This window comes from Elgaria multicarinata, chromosome 11 (genome assembly GCF_023053635.1).
Source record: "Elgaria multicarinata webbii isolate HBS135686 ecotype San Diego chromosome 11, rElgMul1.1.pri, whole genome shotgun sequence".
Taxonomy (NCBI): Eukaryota; Metazoa; Chordata; class Lepidosauria; order Squamata; family Anguidae; genus Elgaria; species Elgaria multicarinata.
Window position 1 is genome coordinate 48,349,366 of NC_086181.1, and position 27,120 is coordinate 48,376,485.

General features: G+C 54.1%; 1 protein-coding gene across 1 annotated transcript in view; it reads left to right on the plus strand.

The window, feature by feature from the left end:
- The window catches only part of AP1S1 (adaptor related protein complex 1 subunit sigma 1), a 235,158-nt gene that overhangs the window by 83,465 nt on the left and 124,573 nt on the right, over window positions 1–27,120 (plus strand). The window lies entirely within an intron of this gene.

Here is a 27,120-nt window from a genome sequence, read left to right on the forward strand (position 1 = left end):
CTGCGATTCTATTCTATGATTCTATGGGCACCGTTTTTGCATGGCTCCTGTGGGCTCCTGGTTTGCCATGTCGTACGAAGGCAGGTGGCAGGAGGGTTATTTGAGGATTGTCTTCCCCTCAGACAATTCCTGCTGCCTTGATTCACATGATATGGCAAGGCAGACACCCATGGCGCCATGCAAAAATAGAGCCCGCAAGTGTCCAGGCAACACCCGGCTGGGTAAATTAAGGCACAGTGGACTGTTGTGTTATGCGCATCAGATCTATGAGATGGCATTAAATAGGGATTCCCCCCCCCCAAATGTACAGTTTCCGTGGCCTCCTCGCTCCCCGTCCGGCTGCCCGTCAAGCAAAGTGGCTAGTTTCCGCGGCCCCTTGAGGCTGCCTTTCCAGGGCCCTCAAACACCTGGAGCCAGAAGCGGCCAGGGCTGGTGAAATCTGCCCCCCTCCAAGGAAGGAGACATACAGGGCGGCCGTTGGATTTGAGTGGTGTCCCTGCGGTAGGTTGGGCCTGCTCCCCTCACAGGCCTCGTCTCTCAGCTTCCACCAGCCCCTTGAGAGGGAGGGTCTTGGCAGCCCCTTCCCTTCAGGAGGCACAAAGTGGCAAAAGCTGAAGCGGTGCCCCCGAAGCCTGGCGGTTCTGAGGTGAAATGAAGCCCGAGGACAGAGGAGGAGGAGGCCGCCGCCACGCCTAGGAGGAAGGCAGCAGCCCCATGGCTCCTGCTACATGGCGAGGCCTAGGCAGGGCCACCCACACCCGCCCTGACACCCTCCAGATGTGTTGGACGGCAATTCCCATCACCCCAGCCAGAGAGTTGGTGGGGGTTGTAGTCCAGCCCACCTGGAGGGTGCCAGGTGGGCAGGGCTGAGTTCCACCATTCTAGTATAGCGGTGGCCCTTTATTTTCTAGACGTGGGGTCGGACGGGTGGGGCCAGATTTCGCCAGCTCTTTCCAGGGCTATAAAGGGTGAGGGGAGAGTGAGCAGCCCTCTCTGCCCCCCTCCCTTCACCACGGAGTCACCCCTTCTTAAAGCGGGGTGGGGGGAGATGGAATAAGACTTTCCTCCCTATACGGGCACACCATATTTGAAGGTGACGTGTGGGGCTGTTATACATCCTTCCTATATGGTAACCTTGGGGGGGGGGTCTTGCTCCCCCCACCCCATCTCCGCTCAGGTGTAATCTTCGTTGCCAAGGAAGGGAGGGGTGCTCTCATGCAGGGGGGTCTACAACCGGTAAGATTGCCTGCACCCCCTTTAATGAATTCTCTCCTTGAATGAAGAATGGGTGCAAAATGGACAAGCCCCCCCCGCCCCCCCCCCGTCCCCAATGCAAGCTGTCCTATTTACACACTGAAGGGAACAGCAGCAGTGGGGCTGAGCCCCACAGATACCGTAAGCCCCACTACCGGCCAGAGAATGTTTTTGCTGTCTGGGGGAAATTAGAATTTTTACACTGTGTTTTAAGAACAAAATCCCTCCTGTGTGACCAGCACTAATAAATGATGAGCTACTAAAAGTTCAAGGTGAGATTTAGGGGAACAGTTCCCTGCCCCAGGCATAGCGGACACTCCCTTGCATGTGGGGCTGCACGGTTTGCACTAGCCTGAAGCTTATTATGGAGGGTAACCCCTCCCCCCCCTATTTTTTGCCCTTTTCCACATAATTGGGCTGTTACTGCCGTTGCTGTGCGCCCTTGACGGGGGTGGGGGTGGGCTTTGCCCCCAAAGTCAGCACTGGGCTGGGTGCAGCTTGGTGCCATCTAGAAGACACTGTCCTGGAGGTGTGGGGTTAGGGTGTGTGCAATGCAGGGAGGTGGGGCAGGTCATTCTTAATTTTACTGACTCGGCTTTTGAACTTCTTTGCAAATAAAGAATTGGGAAAGAGTGACCAACTTCAGCATTGTCTTAGGATGGGGTGTGGGAAGAGGTAGCGGTCTTACTGTGCAATCCTATACATGGCTCCTCAGAAGTAAAACCCATTGAGTTCATTGGGGCTTACTCCTGGGTAAGTAGGTATGGGATTTTTGCCTTAATTGGATTAGGCTCGGTTCCAGAGGCGGGTAATTTATGGAATCAGTTACCTAGGAAGGTTGTGGGCTCTCCCACACTAGAGGCCTTCAAGAGGCAGCTGGACAACCATCTGCCAGGGATGCTTGAGGGTGGATTCCTGCATTGAGCAGGGGGTTGGACTCGATGGCCTTGTAGGACCCTTCTGACTCTGCTGTTCTATGGTTCTATGGCCCTCCTTATATTTGGGCCTATAACTCCCACCAACCCCGGCCAGCATAACCAATAATGAGATATCATGGGAATTGTAGGCCAAAACATCTGGAGGGCCACAAGTTGTCTACCTCGGTGGCTACGAGCCCTGATGGCTATGGTCTACCTCCAGGATCAGAGGCAGTGAGCCTAAATACAACAGTTGCTGAGGAACATGGGTGGGAGGGTGCTGTTGCCCCTGTGTCCTGCTTATGGGTCTCTACTGGGCAGCTGGTTGGCCATTGTGTGAACAGAGAGCGCTGGACTAGATGGACCCTTGGTCTGATCCAGGATGGCTCTTCTTGTATTCTTAATAGCAAATTTAGCCGTCATGGAATAAGAGCAGAGGTCCTCTTATGGATCAGTAACTGGTTAAAGAACAGAAAGCAGAGAGTAAGAATAAATAGTGAATTCTCCCAATGGAGGGTTTTCAACTTATTCATAAATGATTTGGAATTAGGGGGTGAGCAGTGAAGTGGCCAAGTTTGCCGATGACACCAAATTACTTAGGGTGGTTAAAATAAACAGGGACTATGAAGAGGATTTCTCCAAATTGGGAGAATGGGCATAAATGGCAAATGCAGTTCAATGTAAGCAAGTGTAACGTGATCATAGAATCATAGAATAGCAGAGTTGGAAGGGGCCTACAAGGCCATCGAGTCCAATCCCCTGCTCAATGCAGGAATCCACCCTCAAGCATCCCTGACAGATGCCTCTTGGAGGCCTCTAGTGTGGGAGAGCCCACAACCTCCCTAGGGAACTGATTCCATTGTCGTACTGCTCTAACAGGAAGTTTTTCCTGATGTCCAGCTGGAAACTGGCTTCCTTTAACTTGAGCCCGTTATTCCGTGTCCTGCACTCTGGGAGGATCGAGAAGAGATCCTGGCCCTCCTCTGTGTGACAACCTTTCAAGTATTTGAAGAGTGCTCTCATGTCTCCCCTCAATCTTCTCTTCTCCAGGCTAAACAGGCCCAGTTCCATTGGAACAAAAATTCCCAACCTGGTGGGACCTGAGCTGGTGGTGACTGACCAAGAAAGAGATCTTTGGGGCTGTGGTGGACAGATCAATGAAAATGTCAACCCAGTGTACTGCTGCTGTGAAAAGGGCAAATAGGCATAATTAGAAAAAGAATTGAGAATAAAACTGCCAGTATCAAACTGCCCTTATACAAAACTATCGTGTGACCACACTTGGAATACTGCATACATTTCTTATCACCGCTCCTCAAGGAGGATGTTGTAAAGTTGGAAACTGAAGGAAAGGACCAGTAAAATGATCAAGGGTCTGGAGCATCTCCCCTCCGAGGAACGGTGACAACATTTGGTACTGTTTAGCTTAGGAAAAAAGTGAGTAAGGAGAGACATAATAGAGGTGAAGAAAATTACGTATGCTGTGGGGAAAAGTGAAGAGGGAGACCGTTTTCTCCCCATCCCATAATACTAGAACCTACTGGGGCCATCCAATGGAATTGAATGGCAGGAGATTCAGGACAGATAAAAGGAAGGACTTCTTCACAGAGTGTAGAGTTAAATTCTGGAACTCACTACCACAAGATGTCATAATGGCTGCCAAGTTGGAAGGCTTTAAAGTGGGGTTATACAAATTCATGGAGGATAACGGCTGCTAGTCCTGATGGCTCTCTGCTACTTCCAAATATCTGAGGAAGTATGCATAAGTACACCAGTTGCTGGGGAACATGGGTGGGAGGGTCCCATTGCACTCCTGTCCTGCTTATGGGTGTCCCATGAGCAGCCGGCAAGAACCCCCAGTGGCGCCTCCCGTTGGAAGCATCCGGCAGCAGCTGAAGGCAGAGGCCCCTTTCTGCCTGAGACGAGGCCAGAGGGCCATTGCTGCCAGTCCGAGCAGGCTGTACTGGGCTAGGTGGACAAAGCGTCTCTGACCTGGTCATAGGAATACCATAGGAAGCTGCCTTCTACTGAGTCAGTCCCTGGGTGCATCCAGCCCAGTACTGCTGACACTGACTGGCAGCAGGGGTATTTTTTTGAACCAGGGACCTTTCTGCCTGCCAAGCAAGGGTTCTACCAATGAGCCACAGAGTCCCTCCCAAGGTCTGTGGCTGCTTCCTATGTACGTTGCTCCTCCACCGAAGAGGCCATGCCAAGAGTACCGGAGGTGAGATGGGAGGAGGCCACTGTGCTTCTGGGAAGCTAAGGAGGGGGGTCCCTCTGAGCCCCTCTCCCCCCCCCCCGCACAGGCATGGAGCAGTGCAGATGGAGTCCAGCAGGTGGAGCCCCAGGCAGGCGGACCCAGGAGATCCACAGCCCTGCTGCCTCCCCTCCCAAGCTCCTTCCTGCCTTCATTGTATTTTTCCATGAAGCACAATAGTGGGGCTCATTTGGGAGAGAATCCCCCCCCTCTACCTACACACACAGGCACACACCTCCGTTTTGGCACAGTCTCTCTGGCAGCGCAGTCTGGAATAAAGCTATGAGGCAATGGGGAAATGAACCTTTTTGTTACACCCCCCCTCCCCACCGTCCTTCAGTGTAGAGCAGGGTCCTGCATTCTCACCTCTTCCCACCTCCTCCTGAGAACGTCTGTCAGACTACACCTGTGGTGGGTGGTGTTTTCCAGCTGACACAAAGGCTTCAGCCCATCTGTTCCCTGCTGTGATCACCTTTGTAAGGTGACCTAGTGCAAGATGTGAGCGTTGTTGGGTGAATTGGAAATACTGCCGGGGTGTCAAGTTAATTGATATGCAAGTGGGAATTTGCCAAGGAAATCCAACAGATTCATATTTGATTTCAAAAAGAGGAAACTTCTCGAAAATGGAAGTGGTGAAACGGAAGTTCAAAGGGGGAGTCTAGGGAGTTAAACTCTCTTCAAAATGCTTGGAGGTTACTTGGAGCCACAATGACAGAAGCTCTGCCAGAATGTATACGGCAGGTCAGGAAAGGTAGCCCAGAGTTAATGAGCTGTGTCAGGAAGGTATTGGAGAAAAGCAGGTTTCCTTCAGAAAATGGACCTCTTGGTCAAATGAGAACGCAAATGCAAAGCACGCAATAAGGACACAAAAAGGGATTTTGAGGGGCATATTGCTAACAATAGCAAGGCCAACAGTAAAGAATTCTTTAAATATATCAGAAACAAGAAACCAGGTAGGGAAGCAGTTGGACCGTTGGATGACAAAGGAGTACAGAAGGAGGATAAGGAGATTGTGGAGAAGCTGAATGAATTCTTTTAATCCCTCTTCATTGCAGAAGATTTAGGACAGGTTTGTGTGCATGAATCGATGTATTCTGACGATCAGATGCAGTGACGAGATAAAATTCTACCCTGTAATGAAAACAAATCACCGGGACTAGATGGTATCTGTCTGAAAAGTTCTTAAAGAAATCAAATGTGAAATTACTAATAGTCTAACAACGATGAATAATATCTCCTTAAGATCTGTGTTCTTGATCATTCCAGAGTGCAGGACACGGAATAACGGGCTCAGGTTACAGGAAGACAGATTCTGGCTGGACATCAGGGAAAACTTCCTGTTAGAGCAGTACGACAATGGAACCAGTTGCCTAGGGAGGTTGTGGGCTCTCCCACCCTAGAGGCCTTAGGCCTTCAAGAGGCAACTGGACAACTATCTTTCAGGGATGCTTTAGGGTGGATTCCTGCATTGAGCAGTGGGTTGGATGCAATGGCCTTTTAGGCCCCTTCCAACTCTACTATTCTATTATCAGTCTCTGTACCAGAGGACTGTGGCCAATGTAACACATGTTAAAAAGGGATTTAGGGGAGATCTGACAAATTACAGACAAGTTAGCTTAACATCTGTTCCAGGTAAATTGGTGGAAAGTGTTATTAAAGATAAAATTATCAAGTACATTGAAGGACAAGTCCCGTTATTTTAAAAATAAATAAATCATGATGACTTTTAAAAATCAAGTCTTTTAAAGTTCTTTGAAAGTGTCAATAAACATGTGGACGGGGGTGATCTGGTAGTTATTTATGTGCAGTTCCAACAGGCTTTCAACAAGTTCTTTATCGAAGATTGCTAAGCAAACTTACCAGTCAGGTGATAAGAGGAGAGGCCCTCTTATGTAATGGTCACTGGTTAAAACCAGAAAGAACACCACCCACTGTGAGAGAAAAGCCAATGTTTACATCTCCAAATGGGATGTAAACAGTGGGATTCCCCAATAATCTGTACTGGGGTCTGGTGCTTTTCAACTTGTTCATAAACAATCCAGAGCTATTGGTGAGCAGTGAGTGGGCCAAGTTTGCTGATGACACCAAATTATCTAGGGTGTCATCAGCAAAACAAAACAGGATTGAAAAGGGTTCCGAAAGGTAGCTCTCAAAAACTGGGGGGAACGTTAATTAAAAATGGCAAATTCAGTTCAAAATAAGTGCGTGTAAAGCAACTCACATTGGGTGTGGGGGGGATCCTCACTTTATGTAAACACTGATAGGGTTGTACTGGCCATCACTGACCAGTGAAAGGATCTTAAGAGTTGTGATGGATGGCTTGTATGGGAGAGGAGGGTCTGCTCCAGCTAGCCAGACAACCAGTGTTGCAGGAGGGGATCTCCTGCCCCAGCTGAAATCACTGACACCTGTGCCTTGGATGGGGAGGGGAATCATAATTGTGTGGGGGCTGGAAAAGAGAGGGGTGGTGACTCCCACTGGCTCATGTGGGGTGGAATTAGATACCCGCTTTCCATTCCAGGATGTTTGCCTAGCAGTTGTTCAGCTATTAAAAGAACCCCTGTCAAAAATAAACCAGCAGAGGATGTGTGTGTGTGTGTGTGTGAGAGAGAGAGAGAGAGAGAGAGAGAGAGAGCGTGCGTATGTTAGGGGGACCAGTATGGATATCAATTGTGCTTCTGTGGCGGGCTCCAAATGTATGTGAGAATCCTGCCCGTTTCTCCTGTTGCAGTGGTGCAAACGGTGGGGGCCCTTGGCTACAGGCCCTCGGAGGGGGCAGCATTGGGCTCTTCGTCCTGTTTGACTTTTGTCAAGGTTCCTCGAGTGTGCAAGGAGCTGTACGTTAAACGCACAGGCACTTGTTCCTCCTTTAAGCAGGGCTATTGTGGGGGGACCTTCGGGAGCGGTAGTCGAGGGGGGTGTCAGAGCAAAGTAGGCGCCCCTAGAGAGTGGGTAAGAGCCGAGTTGCCCCTGAGCAGGCCGTGTGCGGATCAGCGCCACCTGCGAGGCTCATCATGTGACTGTCAGGAAACCCTCCAGCCGGAACTCATAGCTGTTCCCCCTCCAGCCCCTGAGACAGACGAGCAAATGGAAACCGAAGCCGTCCTTGGCGGCTCCGACATCCGGCTGCCACAGCTCACGCCTGGCAGCCAGAGAAGCTTCCTGACCGCCTCCTGCAGCTGGGCCTGGAAAGCGACACCGCTCACACCCACCCCGTGGCCAAGGCAAAAATAGGAGCCTGCCTCGAGGGGGCCCTGCCTGGAGACTGCCCCTGGGCCCGGAGCTGGCCATGTCCCTGCCCCCAAGCACGGCATGCCTGCCTCCTGCCGGGTAGCTGCCCAAGACGTGTCTCTGCTGGCACCGCAGAGGGACAGGAGGGAGGGCTGAGCTCCTGCCCAGGCCTGCCTGTGGCCCAGGTTGGCCCCTCTGCACCCCTCCCTATTTTTACTCCCTAATGGCGCCCTACTCGGTCTGCTGCTTCCTTCTCCGTGGGGCTTTTGCAACACTTCACAAGCTGGAGCGTGTTCAGAGGAGGGCAACCAGGATGATCAAGTGCCTGGAAACAAAGCCCTATGAAGAGAGACTGAAAGAACTGGGCATGTTTAGCCTGGAGAAGAGAAGATAGAAGGGAGACATGATAGCACTCTTCAAATACTTAAAAGGTTGTCCCACAGAGGAGGGCCAGGATCTCTTCTTGATCCTCCCAGAGTGCAGGACGCAGAATAATGGGCTCAAGTTTTGTGAACCGCCCAGAGAGCTTCGGCTATTGGGCGGTATAAAAATCTAATAAATAAATAAATAATAAATAAATAAGTTAAAGGAAGCCAGATTCCAGCTGGACATCAGGAAAAACTTCCTGACTGTTAGAGCAGTACGACAATGGAACCAGTGACCTAGGGAGGTTGTGGCCTCTCCCACACTAGAGGCCTTCAAGAGGCAGCTGGACAAGCATCTGTCGGGGATGCTTTAGGGTGGATTCCTGCATTGAGCAGGGGGTTGGACTCGATGGCCTTGTAGGCCCCTTTCAACTCTGCTGTTCTATGATTCATGGTCCCCCCGAGCCCACCTGCCTGCTGTGCTCGTGCACCTGCTAATGAGGCACCCCAAGGACTTTGGCAAAGCCAGCTCCTCGTGGCAGGGGAGGAAACCCCCACAGGGGCTTCTCTGCTTTGCTGCTGCCGCTGCCTCCGCCTCACTGGCACCCCACCACACCCCTCCTCCCTCCTTGCCTGCCTGCCTGCGACTTGCACTTGCCTTCCCTGACCTGAATCCCAGTGTCACTCCTTCGTCGTTACCGCGTTGCATTTGAATCCCGTCCTCCAGATGTGTGCGCAGGCCCCTCCTGGTTTTGTGTCATTTGCAGACTGGATAAACAAGTAAACAGCAGAAAAGTGACGTCCAGGTCCGCCTTTGGGGCCCTGGGCAGGAGGAGAGGCCGTGGCTCAGGGGCAGGGCACCCACTTTGCATGCAGCCCCCCACCCCATCCCAACAGCCTCTCCTGGTCGATGGAGCTCAGCTAGTGGAGGAAGACCCCTGCAAGCTCCTGCAATCGGAATGGACGGTCCTAGTCTGGAAGGCGTAAAAGCAGCAGCAAGCAAGCAGTCGGCCCCGAAGGCTGCATAACAAGAATAAACCCCCACTGAAATCTCTGCATCCCTGTAGTTCTAGGGAAGAGTCTTGGGGTCTAGAGCAGAGTTTCTGAATGTTGCTGTGTTAGTCCTTCTCCCCAGGGCTGGCCTTACTGTTAGCCAGAGCGAGGCATTTGCCTCAGGCAGCAGATGCTGGCTGATGTGGAGGGGGTGGCAGCCGCCACAGCCCCAGCCCCCTGGCTGTTCCCTCTATTGGAGGACAGGGCTGTGTGACCCAGGCCCCTGGCCCTGCCCCTCACCCCAAGCTAGCCTGCTACCCATAGTTGCAGTAAGAGCCAATGGCCAGGGGGCTTCTATAGGTGGAGGAGGGGCACCATCTTGTCCTTTTCCTAGGCAGCAAAATGCCTTGGCCCAGGCTGGCTTCTCCCAAATAATTGGGGCTTCAAAATGGCGCATTTTTGGACCATTGCTCCGTCCCTCTTTTCATATCTCCACAACACTGGGGGGTTCCCTCCCCCTTCGCTCCTCCAGTTCTGCCCGCAGTTGCGATTCCTGCTGCTTGTGTGGAGACCGACCTGCAGGATCTGTGTCTGTCTGTGTGTAGCAACCAAACATTGTGTAAACATGCTGGTTTGCGTGTTGCGCTCAGATAAGCTGGAGCGTGTTCAGAGGAGGGCAACCAGGATGATCAGGGGTCTGGAAACAAAGCCCTATGAAGAGACGCTGAAAGAACTGGGCAGGTTTAGCCTGGAGAAGAGAAGATTGAGGGGAGACAGGATAGCACTCTTCAAATACTTAAAAGGTTGTCACACAGAGGAGGGCCAGGATCTCTTCTCGATCCTCCCAGAGTGCAGGACACGGAATAACAGGCTCAAGTTAAAGGAAGCCAGATTCCAGCTGGACATCAGGAAAAACTTCCTGGCTGTTAGAGCAGTATGACAAGAATCAGTTACCTAGGGAGGCTTTGGGCTCTCCCACACTAGAGGTCTTCAAGAGGCAGCTGGACAAGCATCTGTCAGGGATGCTTTAGGGTGGATTCCTGCTTTGAGCAGGGGGTTGGACTCAATGGCCTTGTAGGCCCCTTCTAACTCTACTATTCTATGATTCTATGACCGCGGGCTCTGGCTTTATCTGGTTCAGAAACTGGCGCCTGCATTGTCTGTGCAACTTCACCAGTAAGGTGGATTTGTGGTTCCCTTTTGGTGCATTTCTGTTAATGACACAAAACCCGGAGGCCCGGCAAACCTCATGGTGGGCTAGAAGAGGTGCAACCAGTGTTGCACTTCCATTTGATTCACACCACAGGGAAATTCAAGAATTATTATTACGACTTGCTTGGGTAATGCCTGTAGATCTTTGGTCGAGGTGGTGGGCGGTGGGTGGCAGGGGAGATGCGCACGTGTCAGGGGCTCTTCTGTGTTAGGAAGCTCCGCCTTCATCGCATGTGATGGCCCAAGGGACGCATTTTAACAATACCACCCCCGGGCCAATGTAAGGACATCTGGGCTGTGCAGCTGAGCCTACTTGTGGGCTGCCCCACACCCGTGGAACTCCTGGCCTTTGGGGCCTCACCAAAGCCAGAGCATCATAAGGCATCGTTTTAAAATGCGACCTGGCTTTGGAGCATGGATTAAGGCCGACAGGCGTGTGTGTGTGTGTGTGTGTGTGTGAGAGAGAGAGAGTGACACGAGGGGAGGACGCTGCGGGATCTGAAGGCTTAAGCCTTCCACTTCTTCCATTTCACTGGTTTGATCTGTTTTTGCATCATTGACTAGCCTGGAACTTTCAGAATCACGTGGGAGACAAAAGCCAAATCAGAAGAATGTTTCCACTCGTCCACAGAGTATGAGGCAGAGTTGAACTGGTCTGGAGATGCACAGGACAAGGCTCAAGTTCCCCTCCTACGTAACAGGACAGGAGCTGCGCTGGGTGGGGTCATCAGAAACCTCCTCTCCGTAACTGCAAGCCCCCCTCCAGCCAAGGATGCCCCCCACCCCCCACAGTCATGCCTGTACTCCTCGACGTGCAGGGCCTAGTCGGTGTTCCTCGGTGGTGAGGGGAAGAAGGCACTCTGCCCATGCCCAGAGGCAGCTTAATATTACTTTGCCCATTCCAGGCACTGAGAAATCTGGACTGAGTGCTGAGGAGCCTGAGGAGAAGCTGGGCGCTCAGTGGCCTCCCGGCTCCTGAATGCTGAGCCAGGGTCAGGGCAGAGGTCTCCCTAACGCCTTGGAGATGTGTGTGGGTGGGTGAGGGGAGGCGTTGTTGAGCACTATGCAGGGAAACCCCCCCCACACTTGTATCACCTGGCATGAGCGCTTGGGGATCGGAGCCATTGGAAGGCATTTGAGCTGCTGTTTCAATCACTTTACATTTTGTGGGTATTTAAACCAAGGGTGCCAGCCTGACGCTGTTGCCCTGCTGGGGTTACGTCCTGCCTCATCCACCTGCCCGGGGCTGGGCATCACATGCTTGGTGGGGAAAGGTCCAAATCTGTAAGAATTTGTAATCGTGCGTTCATGTGTGTGTGTGTGCACCCCCCCCCCGAATACCTCAGATGAAAAGGGTGTGCGCCAGAGTCTCCAGAGGGAGAAGGCTGTGGAACTGGTCAGTGCAAGTACATAGGTGGGCATGCTCTATGCGCAAGGATGGGGGTTGTTTGTGTGGGCCTGGGGAGGAGCTGGTGACATGGGAACTCCTCTGGCGGTGTGTGAGCTGTGTGTGCACAGCACGGCTGACGTGTGTGTGTGTGTGTGCGCGTGTGTGTGTGTGTGTGTGTGTGTTGGGGAGTCTGTGTCCAGGGGGAACGTGCCTGGGCCAGTGCGTGGCTGTTCGTGGGGGTGTCCCCGAGCCCCTCCTAGTGGCAGCTTCTAACCCCAGCAGTTGGGGAGGGGCGCATTTCGTCCGGATGCGTCCGGGAATCCCCCTCCCCTCCCCTCCTGCCAAGGATGCTGCTGGCTTTTAATAGCTCCGGCCGGGCCCTCCTTTGATCCGTGCAGCTGGTCTGTTTGCAAACAGGGACGGGGTGGCCATAGAAACAGCCTTGGAGCGACCCAGGGGGCTGCGAGGAGCCGGACCCCTCCCCCAGCGCCCAAGTGCAACGGAGCGCGTTCAGCCCCCTCCCACCCCGGCCGCTCGCTCGCTCCAGGCACACTGAACGCTCGCTCGGCTGCGCGGCTGGATGGCGACCCAAGCTGCGCTGCCCGCGGTGGGCCCTCCTCGGCAGGCCCAGTGGACGCGCCCTCCGGGGTCCGCAGCCCCCTCCCCAGCCTCTGGCCTCTTCCCCCCCCCCACGGGCTCTCCTCCCCGCTCGCCCGCGACCGCCGCCCCCCCCCCGGCTTTCCATCACTCGGATGCCCCCCGCCCCGCCCTGGCTTGACCCAGCTGCTCCACATCCTGCGTCTGCGGGGCCGGGGGTTCAGGCGAGGCACTCTGCACCGGCTCCGAGGAGGCTGCTCCGAGGCTGAGCCCGGACTTTGGATACCGATGCTGGGGCTTCCGAGCCCTTTCCAGAAAGCCCGCCCGCCGGCCCGGCCTCGTCAGGGGAGACGCCTGCTACGGCGCCTTCCCTGCGGTGCTCTGCCTGCCTGCCTGCCTGCGGGCCCAGGTCCTTCTCCCCCAGAGCCCTGGATGCTGCGAGGGAAGCAGAGACGGGAGTCCTGGGCGAAGGTGGGGGAAGGGCGGCTCTGGCCGGGTGCGGGAGAGACATAAACAAGTTGGGGAGGGGGCGATGCGGGGGTCAGAGAAGGGACCGGGAGGAGGAGGGCGCGGGGGGAAAGGGGAGATGGTGGGGTGGAGGCGGCGGGAGCGGACGGGGCGCGCCGGCCGGGAGGAGCCCCCCCTTTGCCCCTTCCCCGGCGGCCGATGACCCAGCCGGATTTGGCCTCTCCGCGCTCCGTTGCGCTCCCGGCACGAATCAGGCAGTCACGAGAGAGCTCGGGCAGTGGGGTGGGTGGGATTGGCCTGAGACCCAGAGCCATGCTCTGCGATTGGGGGGGGACCCGGGGAGTTGGAATGCGGGAAGATGTGCGATGATGCGGGGGGGGGGGAGCAGAAAAGCTGAAGCGAAGGAGGGGGAGCTGCCCCCTCCCCCATGGCAAGCGCTGAAGGAGGGGGAGGGCGCAATGGCTGCACTTTCCTGACCCCCCCCCCCCGGGCTGGCCCTCTCCCGCGGGGCCCCGCGGGTGCCGCCTGCCCACCGGCTCCCCCTTACCTCGGCCGAGGAGGAGGAAGGCGCCGCCGCCACTGCTGCTGCTGCTGCTGCTGCTGCTGCTGCCGCCGCCTGTGCGGACTGGGCTGCGTCTGCGGACTCGGGCAGGCGGCGGCGAGAGCGGCGGCGGCGGCAGCAGCAGCGGCGGCGGCGCCCCCCCAGCCCTGCCCAGCCTGGCCCGGCCTCTCGCCGGCCGCCACATCTCGCGAGCCTCGCCCCCTGCGACGGGGGTGGGGGAGGCCGGGCGGGGGAGGCCCGGGAGGCCCCTGGCTTCGGGCGGGGGAGGCGGGGCGCCGCCGGCCTCTGCGCCTCGGGCCCCGGGAGCGCCCGCATCCGAGCCACGCAGCTCCCGCCCCCTGGAGGGGGCTGCGCAGGAAACCCCCGTCGCCTCCGTAGAGGCCACAGGAGGCCCGAGGCTGGGGTGGCGGTGGGGGGTGCGATTGCTTTCCTCGCGACTCCGCAGAGCCCAGAACCGGCTACACGAATGAAATGTGCGGGAGGAGGAGGAGGATTTGGGGAGAGTTTGCTTGGACACCTCTCCCCCTCCCCCATCGCGGTCACTGAAATGCAGGTCAATCTCCCCCACCCACCCCCGCACCGCCGCCGCTGCATCCCTCCCCCGCTGACTGGCCAAAGGGGGGCCCGAGACGGTCAAGGGCGTGTGTACGTGTAAAGCAGGTTCACACGGTCACAGGACACGGGAGTTTGGCCGCTGGTCGCCAGAGAGTACGGATGGTCGCAGTCCAGGTGGCACAACTCGCCCGTCGTAAATGGGGGGGGGGGGAGGCGGGCTAAACGGAAAACAACGCCCTGCCGAGCGGGGCACCTGAAGCAAGGCAGGAGACACCTCCACGCACACGGCCCACGGCAGGCTGGGTGTCCCCACAAGCACCCCAAGGCCGCCTTCAATGGAGTTCACCCCTCCAAGGGGCCCCAAGGCGTCCTGCCATCCACCCCCACCCCCACCCCCCGCTACTCGCTTCCCCGAATAGCGCCTTCCCTTCAGAAGCCGCGTTCAGAGCTGGAGCGGAGGAAGAACGCGATGCCTCTGAGCACGTGCAGAGCGTCTCCCCCCTTCCCGGGCAGCTTTCTTTTCTGCTCCTCCGGCCGCCTCCCCTCGCTCCGCGGCCGCCCTCTCCCCAGGAGCCCCGGCGGCCATTCCAGCACCTCCGCCGGGTGGACAGCGCTGCGCTCGCGGGCCTCGGCTGACGCGTTTCCCCGCCTCGGCTCAGCCGGGATTCCAGTGACGCCACCAGCGGTCGGTCGGGGTGGGGAGGGGGTGGGGAGTGCTGATCCGGAGAGCTCAGCGGGGTGCCGGGGGGGGGGGGAGCGGCAGGATGCTGGATGGCCAAGGGGAGGGCGGGGCGGGGGCTGATGTGTATTTTGGGAAGGCGATGCCAGGAATCCGGCCGGCGAGGGAGAGATCTGGTTACAAGGGAAAGCGGCGGGGCGGGGCGGGGGGAGGGCTCCCCCATGGCAGGCGCGCGCAACCAACGGCACCGTCCCCCGGCACCCCGTGCCCACGTCCCACTCGCGGTGCCTCGCGCACGATACCCCCCACCGCCAGCAGGTGGCAGCCGCAGCGTGTCTTCTCCCCGGCACGGGCCTGGGCGCGTGCAGGGCGCGTTCACACGAGCCCCTCCGGCTCCAACGCGTGTGTGTGAGTGCAGCTGCGATTCAGGCTCGTGCAAGAAGCACAACAGTCCGACGCAGAATTCCACATCTCGTGTGAACCCAGCTTGTCTTTCCTGGAGAAGGAGCGGGACTACTGGGGGAAGTGGGAGGGGGGGAGAATCCCTCTGCGGCTCAGGCAGGGCTTCAAATCTGAAGCTGGCCTGACGTTTTTCTTGCAGGCCCAAAGCACCAAGTTTAAGGCCGGGAACAAAGAGAAGAATCCGGAGAGGGTATTATTTATTTACTTACGTCTCTATATGTTTAATACATTAAAGTGGTTCACGTTGAAATACCCAGGGTGGAGTGGATCCTGCCACTTCCGAGGTGGTCCGATTGTAGCTTTGAAAGCTCAGCTATGCAAAAGAATGAGAGAGAAATCTCATCTCCCTGAAAGCAGAAAACTAGCCTCCATTGGGGCCTTTTCCCCTGATGTCCCAGTTCTTTCCTTGCAGGGAGTTTCCAGAGGAAATGCCTGAAGTGCTACACAGTCCCCTCCACCTCCTCAACTGTATGGTGGAAGGGGCTTGTGTCTGTGGGGGTGGGTGGGGGGAAGCCTGTCTCGCTCTTAATAAGCTGTGGCACAGATGGTCCTGCCCTATGAAGTGAACTTTGCGTATGGATGTGATGGGGGGGGGGTGAGGGGAACTCAGCTTTGGATGGTCCTGGAGGGGCTGCAAAGGCTTCTTAGAATCATAGAATCATAGAATAGCAGAGTTGGAAGGGGCCTACAAGGCCATTGAGTCCAACCCCCTGCTCAATGCAGGAATCCACCCTAAAGCATCCATGACAGATGGTTGTCCAGCTGTCTCTTGAAGGCCTCTAGTTCACCAGGCAACTGATTCCATTGTCGTACTGCTCTAACTGTCAGGAATTTTTTCCTGATGTCCAGCTGGAATCTGGCTTCCTTTATCTTGAGCCCGTTATTCCATGTCCTGCACTCTGGGAGGATCGAGAAGAGATCCTGGCCCTCCTCTGTGTGACAACCTTTTAAGTATTTGAAGAGCGCTATCATGTCTCCCCTCAGTCTCCTCTTCTCCAGGCTCAACAGGCCCAGTTCTTTCAGTCCCTCTTCATGGGGCTTTGTTTCCAGACCCCTGATCATCCTGGTTGCCCTCCTCTGAACACGCTCCAGCTTGTCTGTGTCCTTCTTGAATTGTGGAGCCCAGAACTGGACGCAATACTCTAGATGAGGCCTAACCAGGGCCGAATAGAGAGGAACCAGGACCTCACGCGATTTGGAAGCTCTACTTCTATTAATGCAGCCCAAAATAGCATTTGCCTTTCTTGCAGCCATGTCGCACTGTTGGCTCCTATTCAGCTTGTGATCTACAACAATTCCGAGATCCTTCTCATTTGCAGTTGTCGTCTGGGTGTTTATAAGGGAAGCACAAAAAAACAAGGTGCTAACCTTAACCAAAAACAGACAATTAAAAGAAGTTAAGGATGTGATTATAAATTAAAATGTAATACAAATGAAATGAAATTATTAATACTTCCAAAGAACACACCTATACATTTACAGAGAATGTAATACACTGAAAACAGGGCTCATTTGACTCTGGCCAAACGCGTTTCGACTTTTGTCTTCGTCAGTGGCCCAAGCACTAAAAATATACAGAAAGACATTTGTTAGCGCCTTAGATAGAGGCAAAGGGATTTTATATTATTTTCTTTGCTTGTTTAAAGAACATAAAGGGGTTGGTTTTTTTGGACCTACCTAAGCTGGAGAGTACTCAGAACTATTTTTTCAAAAAGGGGCTGACTTAAGTGTTCCCCAAATTAGGGATTTTTATATGTCACTCCCCAAGGTAGAGCACACCCTGAAATAAAAAAAAATGAAGCACTTGATTATATCTTTGTTTTACAGGGGTGCACCAGCATCTTTATCAAAAATAAAATGAGGAGTACTCACAGGGATGCTAGTTTTACCTCAGCTCTCATGCAAGGTGAAGTGTGTCTGAGATAAAGAGTCTAAACCGAGGTTTGCTTTATATGCCCAATCAGTCAAGTAAGTCTACTTATCCGCTGTACTCTCAGCATGAGGAACCAAAAGGCCCGTTAAGATAAAAATCCCTGCCTGAATCTTCAAAGGCACTCATAAGGGAAGGCCATCTGCTAGGTATCCTGGTCCCAAGCTGTTTAGGGCTTTGTAGGATAACAGCATAGCTGTGTATGTGGCTGCTGCCCCTTCCTCCCCTTCGACCCGGCTGTGTGTGAGGTGACTGTGGGCTAACGGCGTTCCTCTTCCTCTCTTCCTCGCATTTACCTGAGAAATTTTGGCACTGAGAGGCTGCAGGTGATGCAGCTGTGGCTCAAAGGAAGCCCCTGGCTGGCTGCAGGAGCCAGTTTGTTCAATGGAGTTATTATGTTGGTGTGCAGTATTTTGCCTGCAAGAGAAAAGCAGGGCGTTTTTAGCTGATTTTGAATTAAAATGTTTATGATGTGGGTGGGAAGGGATTGGGAGGGCTTTGGTGCCACTTGACATAGAGCCTGGGATGAACTGAACCAGAGCAAACAAGCACACACCTTACGCCTAGGTTAACAGCAGCTATAATATTTTTTTTTTTTTATTGTGAATATAAACACATTATAGTTGGGAAGTATATACAGAAGTAAAAGACACCATGGCTGCTCCAGAAAATGGCTTAACCTTGGCACAACCTGGAATGTGAAAAGGGCCTCTTGTTTTGGGGTGGGGGCACTGCCCATGGTGGTCCTGGGCTATTTATTTTTGATCTCATTTTCCCACCAACACTGGTGCTCAAGGAGGCTAGCAAGAATGACACTGGGATGGAAACAAAGGCGCAATTGCAACGCATCTCCAAGAGGTCCGGTGTCCATAGGGCTGGAGCAGGCTGGGACCTTGGAGCACAGCAGCCAGCCAGTCCCACTTGGGGGGAAAGGAGGCTAAGCGGAGACCTGATAGAGGTGTACAAAATCATGCCTGGTGTGGAGAATGTGGACAGGGAGGCATTTTTCTCCCCTTCTCAAAATACTAAAACCCAGCAGGGTCATCCCATGAAGCTGATTGGTGAGACATTCAGGTTAGAGCAAAGGCAGTACAGTGCATAGTTAAACCATGGAACTCACTACCACAAGATGTAGTGATGGCCACCGATCTGGATGGCTTTAAAAGGGGGTTGGATAAATTCCTGGAGGAGGAGAAGGCTATCCATGGCTACTAGCCCTGATGGTTGTGTGCTACCTCCAGTATCCGAGGCAGGAAGCCTGTGTGCACCAGTTGCTGGGGAACATGGGTGGGAGGGTGCTGTTGCACCATGTCCTGTTTCGTGGGACCCAGCTGACAGCTGATTGGCCACTGTGTGAACAGAGTGCTGGACTGGATGGACCCTGGGCCTCATCCAGCATCAGGGCTCTTGTTACGTTCTTATGTTCACTGGGCCCAAGGCAGCTTCGGGCCAGCGGCCTGCTGCTCCTTGGGGCTGGGGCCAAGGAGGTTTGCCTTGGTTGCTCCTGCTGGCCGCTGTTGCTGCCTGCTGCACTCTGAGGCTCCTGCCTGTGTTTCTGCTGTTGCGCATTGCCTTTCCTTTGTCTTTCCATCATGCCTTCAATTTGGATTGTGGACGTTACATTTTATTTATTTATTTCATATTTATACTGCCCCACAGCCTAAGCTCTCTGGGCAGTTCCATGAGCCACTCAATAGACCTTGGAGAATCTACTTTTCCCCAACCTGTTGCCAGCAGAGGATTGTAGTCCAACACAACTCCAGGACCACCCAAAGCTCTTCCAGAACACTTGAGAACTACCAACTCAATCACAGCTTTTAAAACTCAGCTAAAAACTTTTCTTTTCCCTATAGCTTTTAAATATTGAGTTTGTTCTGACTCTATACTGTTAGCCTCACCCTACCCGGTGCCTGTTTACACTTCCCTGTGCCTGTTTGCATTCTCTTTCCCTCCTTACTGTTTACTACAACTTTATTAGATTGTAAGCCTATGCGGCAGGGTCTTGCTATTTACTGTGTAATCTGTACAGCACCATGTACATTGATGGTGCTATATAAATAATAATAATAATAATAATAATAATAATAATAATAATAACAACAACAACAACATCTGGAGAGCATCTGGGTGGGGAAGGCTGACCCACATCATAAAAGTCGGGGACTAACCATTTTACTAACTAACCCAACCAGTCAATCTGTGCAGCAGCCTTACACTGAGTCCATGTTGCCCAGGACTGCTGGGACTTGCAGACCCACCCAGGGCCAGGGAGGTTGTCCTCCCACCCCACACACTGGAAGTTGGGGAGGAAGGCCCTTTGTGGCTCTGCCGCCTGACATCTGGTGATAAAGACATCTGGGACCCAACCGGATGCGCCCACTGATGCTCCGGTTAGGCCAGGGAGGTTCTGTTCGCAAAGCACGTTGGTTCCGCCACGCCAGACCTGTGGTCCCTCCTTGACCAGGTTGTTTGAGCCCTGGACGCCTTGCTCTCTGGTCTGCCGTGAGAGACTGGCTGGCATCAGGGACGTGGCCCCGATCCTCTGGGATGCCCTTCTCCAGGGAAAGACTTTCAGGGGAGCCTTCAGGTGCAATCCTGAGTGTGCTGAGTCAGAAAAAAAAGTCCCACAGCATTCCCCATCCAGCCATGCTGTCTGGGGACCTCTGGGAGCTGTAGGACTTATTTCTGTCTAACTGTGCATAGGGTGGTCTTCTCCCTGTCTGGACTTGAGTAATGTCATGGTGCTGTGTTTGTTTCCTTGGTTGTTTTATCTGCTGCTGCTTATTTTAACACTGATCTATTGTTGTGGTTAGTTTATTATTACTTTAACAATCTGGAATTTTAGTCTATTGTTATTAGGGAAATGGTAGAGAAATCCATACTGGGGTCAAATGAGTCCGGATTCCGCGGTGGGTCATCTTTTTCCAAGTGCACCGATTCCATGGACTTACAGATATATATTTAAAAACTTTTTGAAATGTTATGCAAATCTAGTTGTACAAAAATATGAAAAATGCAAAAAACTGACCAAAAATGCACATCCCCCCTCCCCTGGTCTACAATGTGAAAATGCACATTTGGGGTGGGTGGGATTTACGCATTTTGGGGCAATTTGTGCATTTTTGGCAGTGCACATTTGCACAAATTTGGGAAATTGCAAAGAATCCAATTCCGCTAATGAGCTGACTACAGAAGGGAAGATGGCGAAACACAGACGGAAGGGATCTTGCCCAATCCACACCCCCTTCCTTTTTATTTGCCTCTAGTCCCCTTGTGAGCTGCCTTAGGAGGGGAGGCGCCCTGAGAGGCAGCACAACATTGCCGAAGTCGAGCTGCGTTGGATGCTGACCCAGGAAGGCCGGATCCTGCACTATGCCAGGAGCTTGAAGGGGCACAAAAACATACAGGGGGAGGCTTTGAAATGTATGGAGTGGGGAGGGGAGCGGCTTCTGCCTTCAGTGGGGGGGGGGGGGTGAGGCTGATGGGACAGGGCAAGGCCCCCCCCGCGCGCCCCAGGAATGGCTCTGAAGGGGAATGTCCTGCCAGCCCTGCCTCTCCCCCAACTCTCTGGATGAACCTGCCTGGATGTTCAGGTCACCTGCCAATGCTCCCCTTCAGGCCCTTTGGCTGGGAGGTGGGGGAAGGGCCAAGGGGAGAAGGTGCTGCCTCCCCCCTTTTGGGGGCATCTTGCAAATACCTCCTTTTAGGCCTTTTGGGTTTTAGGCTGCTGCTTTCATCTGACCTGGCCTGGAGGTTTTATGCACCTTGTTTTTATTGAACTGTGTTACATAAACCATCCGATGAAGGGCGGCTGACCGCCAGTGTCCCAAAGGACTGGACTGACCTCTATAGAAAGGCCAGCTAGGCTCACCGCCTCAGGTGGCCAGGCCAGGCGGTGGGCCACATCCCCAAGCGCCACGTCCCCTTTCGGGAGCCACTTGCTGTGTTCGCGCCCCCCCCCCCCCTTGTGGGGTGGAGACCCGAGCCTTCGTGTGGGAAACTGCGGATCCTGTGTACATTTCAAGCACGTGTCATTGACACCCACACCCTGTCTCTTTCTCTGCCTGTTCTAGAAGAAAAGTCGTGACCTCCTGCTTTGTGTGCGTTCAGGAGTGGAGACTGCCTCTGCTCCCTCCTTCCTTCCGTTCACCATGAGAACGGGGCAGGAGTTGGAGACCGTGAATTGTTTGCTCAGCGGAAGCAGGTGTTTGTGTGAATGTGGTCAGAGATGCGAAACCTGGAGATTCCAGGCCTCCTTATCCCTCCCCTCCCCCACTTCGAGGACCCAATCCCCAGAGCTGCCCTATAAACAGACCTGCAAATCTCTCCCACGCAGAGCCTGGAATTCCAATGCAGACGGGCCTCCCCTTTCCCCACTTCCCAGCCCACCTGCTGAACCAGGGAGCCCAGCCGTTGGCTTCCTGCCACCAGGCCAGGCCAGGCCAGGCCAGGCCAGGCCAGGGGATCCTGGAAGGGCAGAGGGTGGAGAGGTAAATAGACGCACACTCCAATTGCGTGCAAACAAAGTGCCCGTTACTAGGGCTCTTGGAGGAAGGAAAGGTCAACACTGCAGGTTACGGGATGACTCAGCCACCTGTCAGAATGGAAACCACCCTCCCCACCTGAGTGCCACGCCCTGACCAGGGAACATTGGCTCCTGGGCCTTCCCACTCTGCAAGCCCACCCACTTTCCGGAGAAGCCTGGCGTCCTACTTCCCCCACCCCACAACCCTAGCTTCTAATCCATTAGCCCTGCCTGCCTCCCTCCCTCCCTCTCAAGCCTGTCCGGGCTACCTGCTTGCCTTGCTCTAACCGCTATGCTTAGCTCACGGTGAAGGGGCCCTGAGCATTCTGCTCCCCACACCAGGAGCCCCATTTCCCCTCCCTGACCAGTTCCTCTGGCTAAGGATGGCCACCTCCTCCCTCGTCCCAACTCTCTGGGGCCTCATCTACACCAAGCAGGATATTCCACAATGAAAGTGGTATGAAAGTGGTATATAAAAGGCAGGAGCCACACGACTGCTTATAGTGGTATTGAAGTGCACTGACAACTGTTGGGGCCCATTGACACATACCGAATACTGCTTTCATACGATTATATCCTGCTTGGTGTGGCTCCTGCCTTTTATATACCACTTTCATAGTGCAATATCCTGCTTGGTGTAGATGAGGCCTAGGTCTGGGCTCTTTCCTAGAGAACCCAGGAGTCCTGGCTCCTAACCCTATTAGTTGCCACTCTCCTGCTGGAGAACCGAGGAGCCCTTGGCTGGGTTCGGACGACACAGCAGTCCACCGTTGCTTAAATAGTCCACTGTTCATAGAATCATAGAATAGTAGAGTTGGAAGGGGCCTACAAGGCCATGGAGTCCAACCCCCTGCTCAGTGCAGGAATCCGCCCTAAAGCATCCCTGACAGATGGTTGTCCAGCTGCCTCTTGAAGGCCTCTAGTGTGGGAGAGCCCACAACCTCCCTAGGTAAATGGTTCCATTGTCATATTGCTCTAACAGTCAGGAAGTCTTTCCTGATGTCCAGCTGGAATCTGGCTTCCTTTAACTTGAGCCTGTTATTCCGTGTCCTGCACTCTGGGAGGATCGAGAAGAGATCCTGGCCCTCCTCTGTGGGACAGCCTCTTAAGTATTTGAAGAGTGCTCTCATGTCTCCCCTCAATCTTCTCTTCTCCACTGTTGACTATTGTGTCATCTGTCAAGCATTTTACACACAATGCTCAGTTATTTCCCAGAAATTACCAATGCAAACTATCAACAGTGTGCAGAGCTGGCTTATTTGCACAACTGCTGACTATTGTGTTGTGTGTCGGGCTGCGTTGACTATTTCAGGTGCCTGCGGAGTCACAAGGCAAGAGCAGCAGACGTCCCTGCCCCTCTTGCCCAGTGGGGCTCTATAGGCATGGGTCAGCCATCCCAGGGAGCGCATGGGGAAGAGCTGATAGGGATGTTCGGAGCGGCAGGAGAGTCTAGCATCACCCCTCCCCCTCCCCAATCGCCACCCCTTTCCCGTGGAGGAAGACGCAGGACAGCCGCCGAAGAAGGGGTGGGCAAAAGCAGCTCAGCGGCGGCTCTCCTGCGTCTTCCTCCCCTCCCCCCCTCTGCCCTCCCCATGGAATGGTGGCTCTGGTTCCTCTGTGCCATAGGGGCAGGTGGCTCTCCTGCGTCTTCCTCCGCAGCGTCCCGAGATGGAAAGTGGGAACCAGCACCGCCACCATCCATGGGGAGGACGGAGAGGGGGCGGCGGAGTGCAGTACTCTGCCAAGTATTCAAAGTCAGCCCCACTGTTGACTATGACCATGTCGCGTTGGGGGAACACCCCCCCCAATAGTCTTCCGTGGAGTTGACTATGAACACATATGGTTGACTATTGCGTCGTCTGAACGCAGCCCCTGTGATGTTCTAACCCAAAGCCTCAGTCCCTGTTCAGGGGCTGCCAGGAGCCCCTGAACAGACATCACTCCTGCCTCAGAGGACCAGGTGTCATCCTGTCTCTGGCTGCTCCATCCTGTTCTCAGCTGGGCTGTGTCTGGCTTGCTTTATTTGTTGTGTCTAATTGCACTCTTCATAGTTATTGTTCTATAGCCTGGAGGCTGAAAAGTTATGTGCGGAGCCTGCCGTACATCACTGCAAGTGACACTCCTGGCCGGGCCCCTCCTTTTGCACTCCCACAACATCAAAGGTTGGGGTAAGCACATAAGAGCCCTGATGCTAGATCAGACCAAGGGTCCATCTAGTCCAGCATTTTGTTCCCGCAGTGGCCAATCAGCTGCCCATGAGATACTTACAAGCAGGACTTGAGTGGGACAGCACCCTCCCGCCCATGTTCCTCAGCAACGGGTGTACATAGATACACTGCCTCTGCCACTGGAGTTTGCCCTTAGTCATCAGGGCTAGTACCCATGGATAGCCTTCTCCTCCAGGAGTTTATCCAACCCTCTTTTAAAGCCATCCAGATTGGGGCTCTCCCTATATCTGGTGGTAGTGAGTTCCATAGCTTAACTCTGCACTGTGTGAAGAAGTCCTTCCTTTTATCCATCCTGAATCTCCCATCAATCGACTTTGTGAGATGAACCCGGTGGGTTTTGGAATTTTTAGAGAGGGGGGAAATGTCTCTCTGTCCACATTCTCCAGACCATGCATCATTCTGTACACCTCTATCATTTCTCCCCTTACTCACCTTTTTCTAAGCTAAACAATCCCAGATGTTGTAACCTGCCCTGATAGAGGAGATGCTCCAGCCCTTTCATCATTTGAGTTGCACCTTTTCCAGCTCTATAATATGCTTTTTTAGGTGTGGTGACCAGAACTGTGCACAGTACTCCAAGTGTGGCCGCACCATAGATGTGTATAAAGGCAGTATGATACTGGCAGTTTTATTCTCGGTTCCTTTCCTAACTATGCCTACCACGGAGTCACATGCTGGGCCGATACTTTCATCGGGTTTCCCCCCACAACTCCACGATCTCTTTCTTTCCCAGGTAGTAAATCCTCAGGCAGAAACACCAGGGCTCCCATGCTGTTCAGGCATGCCAGTGGGCGGCCTGCTCGCTGCGAGGGCGGCCTCTGCAAGTGGGGTCTGTCAAGCCGCCGGGGTGATTTTTTGGTCTGTTCCCTCTTGTGTCGCGTCCCCTGGGGCCTTCGTGGGGCTTGAGCAATGGGTCAGGAAGCCCCAGTTCAAAGCCCAACGCCTTGCAGGATTGTTGTAAAGACGATTGAGATTGTGTAGCTATATAATATAGTAATAGGATCTAGTGCATGGGGGCAGGAAGCCCAGCCAGGACTCCTGGGACCTCTAGCGGAAAAGTGAGCCTAGTGGAGGAGTGTGGGGCCTGGGGCTGGGGGGAGGTGGCAAAGGAAGGCCGGCTGCCTTCTCCACCAGATGAACTGGCGCTCCTGCTTGCCACTTGGAACGGCAGAGAGTGAGAAATGCTGGACCTGCCATGTGACACTGGGAGCTGGGTGTTGTTGCCATGAGCCGGCTTGGCAGAAAGCACGGAAGGAATTTGCGTCTTGCTTTGCTCTGCAACGGACTGTGACCATTCAAAGTAGCCTTAAATAAACAACTTGGAGTCAAGAAAAACCTGTTTGGAATCTTATCTCGAAGGGGAAAGGCCCCTGATAGCGCAGTGGTTCCTTATGTGCTGTAAGGAACCGCTTGAATCCCGAAGTGCTACAAGAAGGCGGACGGATGGTCAACAGCCTGCCTGCAGTTGGCCTGAGCAGAAGTCCTGTGCTGCCCGGCGGCCTTCAGCAGTAGACCTTTCGCCCCTCTTTTACCAGGCCTTGTTCAGGCTGGATTTTCCTTAGCGCAGGCCGCCCTTTGCCCCTCGCTGCTGGGTCTCTGCTCCTGCCAGGCATTGGGCCGGGTCCATGGCTTGGTTATCTGGGGCCGCTGGGCCCTGCTGGGGCTGAACTGCGCTGCAGAGAGGTGCCTCAGAGGCCTGCAATGCTGCACCTTCCTGCCGCTTCCACAGCAGCTGCTCTGAGGGCTTGGAGGGGCAATGACCATCCCACTGCCAAGGCCCTGCTGGGGGAGTTCAGCCCCTTTTGCCCTGACCTCCCCTTGGTCAGAGCATGTAGTGTGAAAGACTGATCAAGCACAGGGTGTGTGTGTGTGTGTGTGTGTATGAATCCTTGGGCGGTCCCAAAGTCAGGGGGGCTCTGTGCTCTACTTACAGATGCTTGATAAACGTTGAGTTGCAAGGGCTGGGAGGAAAACCGAAAGGGAGATTTTGAAAAGCCCCCTTACTGGCACGGTGCCAGGACCACCCATGATGTCTAGCAGGTGACGAGTGGGTGACGTAAGGAATGAACCAACCCCCACAATCAGGCGTGGGCAGGGTGGCCTTGCTCAGCTCTTTCACGCTCAGGAAGGGAGAGGCTGGGCAAGGGGCCCTCATGGCCTCTTCTCGTGGCCTCATGTTCTTAAACATTTTCCCCCCACCCCGCCTTGTTGCAACGTTGGCCTGTTAGGAATCCCCCCCCCCCCCGCCCTTGTTGGAAGAGTTCTCCTGAGTGGCTATGGCTGCCCTGCTTCCCTCCCCAGGGGAGTCTCTAGGGTTTAAGTCATGGAGGAGGCAGGTGGAGAGAGGTGGGATCATAGAATAGCAGAGTTGGAAGGGGCCTACAAGGCCATCGAGTCCAACCCCCTGCTCAATGCAGGAATCCAACCTAAAGCATCACTGACAGATGCTTGTCCAGCTGCCTCTTGAAGGCCTCTAGTGTGGGAGAGCCCACAACCGCCCTAGGGAACTGATTCCACCGTCGCACTGCTCTAACAGTCAGGAGGTTTTTCCTGATGTCCAGCCAGAATCTGGCTTCCTTTGACTTTTCTTTTTCCTAAAGCTTTTAAAACTTGATGTTGTGCAGACTTCTACTGTTACTTTCTACTGTTTGTTTTACCCTACCCTGTGCCTGCTTACCCTACCCTGTACCTGTTTGCATTCTCTTCCCCTCCTTATTGTTTTACTTTGATTTTATTAGATTGTAAGCCTATGCGGCAGGGTCTTGCTATTTACTGCTTTACTCTGTACAGCACCATGTACACTGATGGTGCTATATAAATAAATAATAATAAATAATAATTCCATGTCCTGCACTCTGGGAGGATCAAGAAGAGATCCTGGCCCTCCTCTGTGTGACAGCCTTTTAAGTATTTGAAGAGTGCTCTCATGTCTCCCCTCAATCTTCTCTTCTCCAGGCTCAACAGGCCCAGTTCTTTCAGTCTCTCTTCATAGGGCTTTGTTTCCAGACCCCTGATCCTCCTGGTTGCCCTCCTCTGAACACGCTCCAGCTTGTCTGCGCCCTTCTTGAATTGTGGAGCCCAGAACTGGACACAATACTCTAGATGAGGCCTAACCAGGGCCGAATAGAGAGGAACCAGTACCTCACGTGATGTGGTGCCGGGCCTTGGTGTGGGCCCCCCAGTGAGCTTTGGTTAGAGAAATGTAATCCATAGGTACCCACGTACATGCGTGGTTACAAGCATGTCCGTGCATTCCTCAGTGGTGTGCTGAAGGGCTTCACCCAGCCCCTCCTCCTCTACACAGGACTCGCCTCGGGCTCTGAGGGAGTCCCGGAGTCCTGACCGCTGCCCCCCACCCTCCTTCTCCCACTCCAAAAGAATCCAGTGCCCCTGATTTATTGCTCGCCCCCCTCGAGATCCCCCACTCCAGTTTCAAGGCTGCTGCTTTGGAGCCTCCGGGTGATGGAGGGCGGAGGGGGTGGGGCTGCTGCTGCT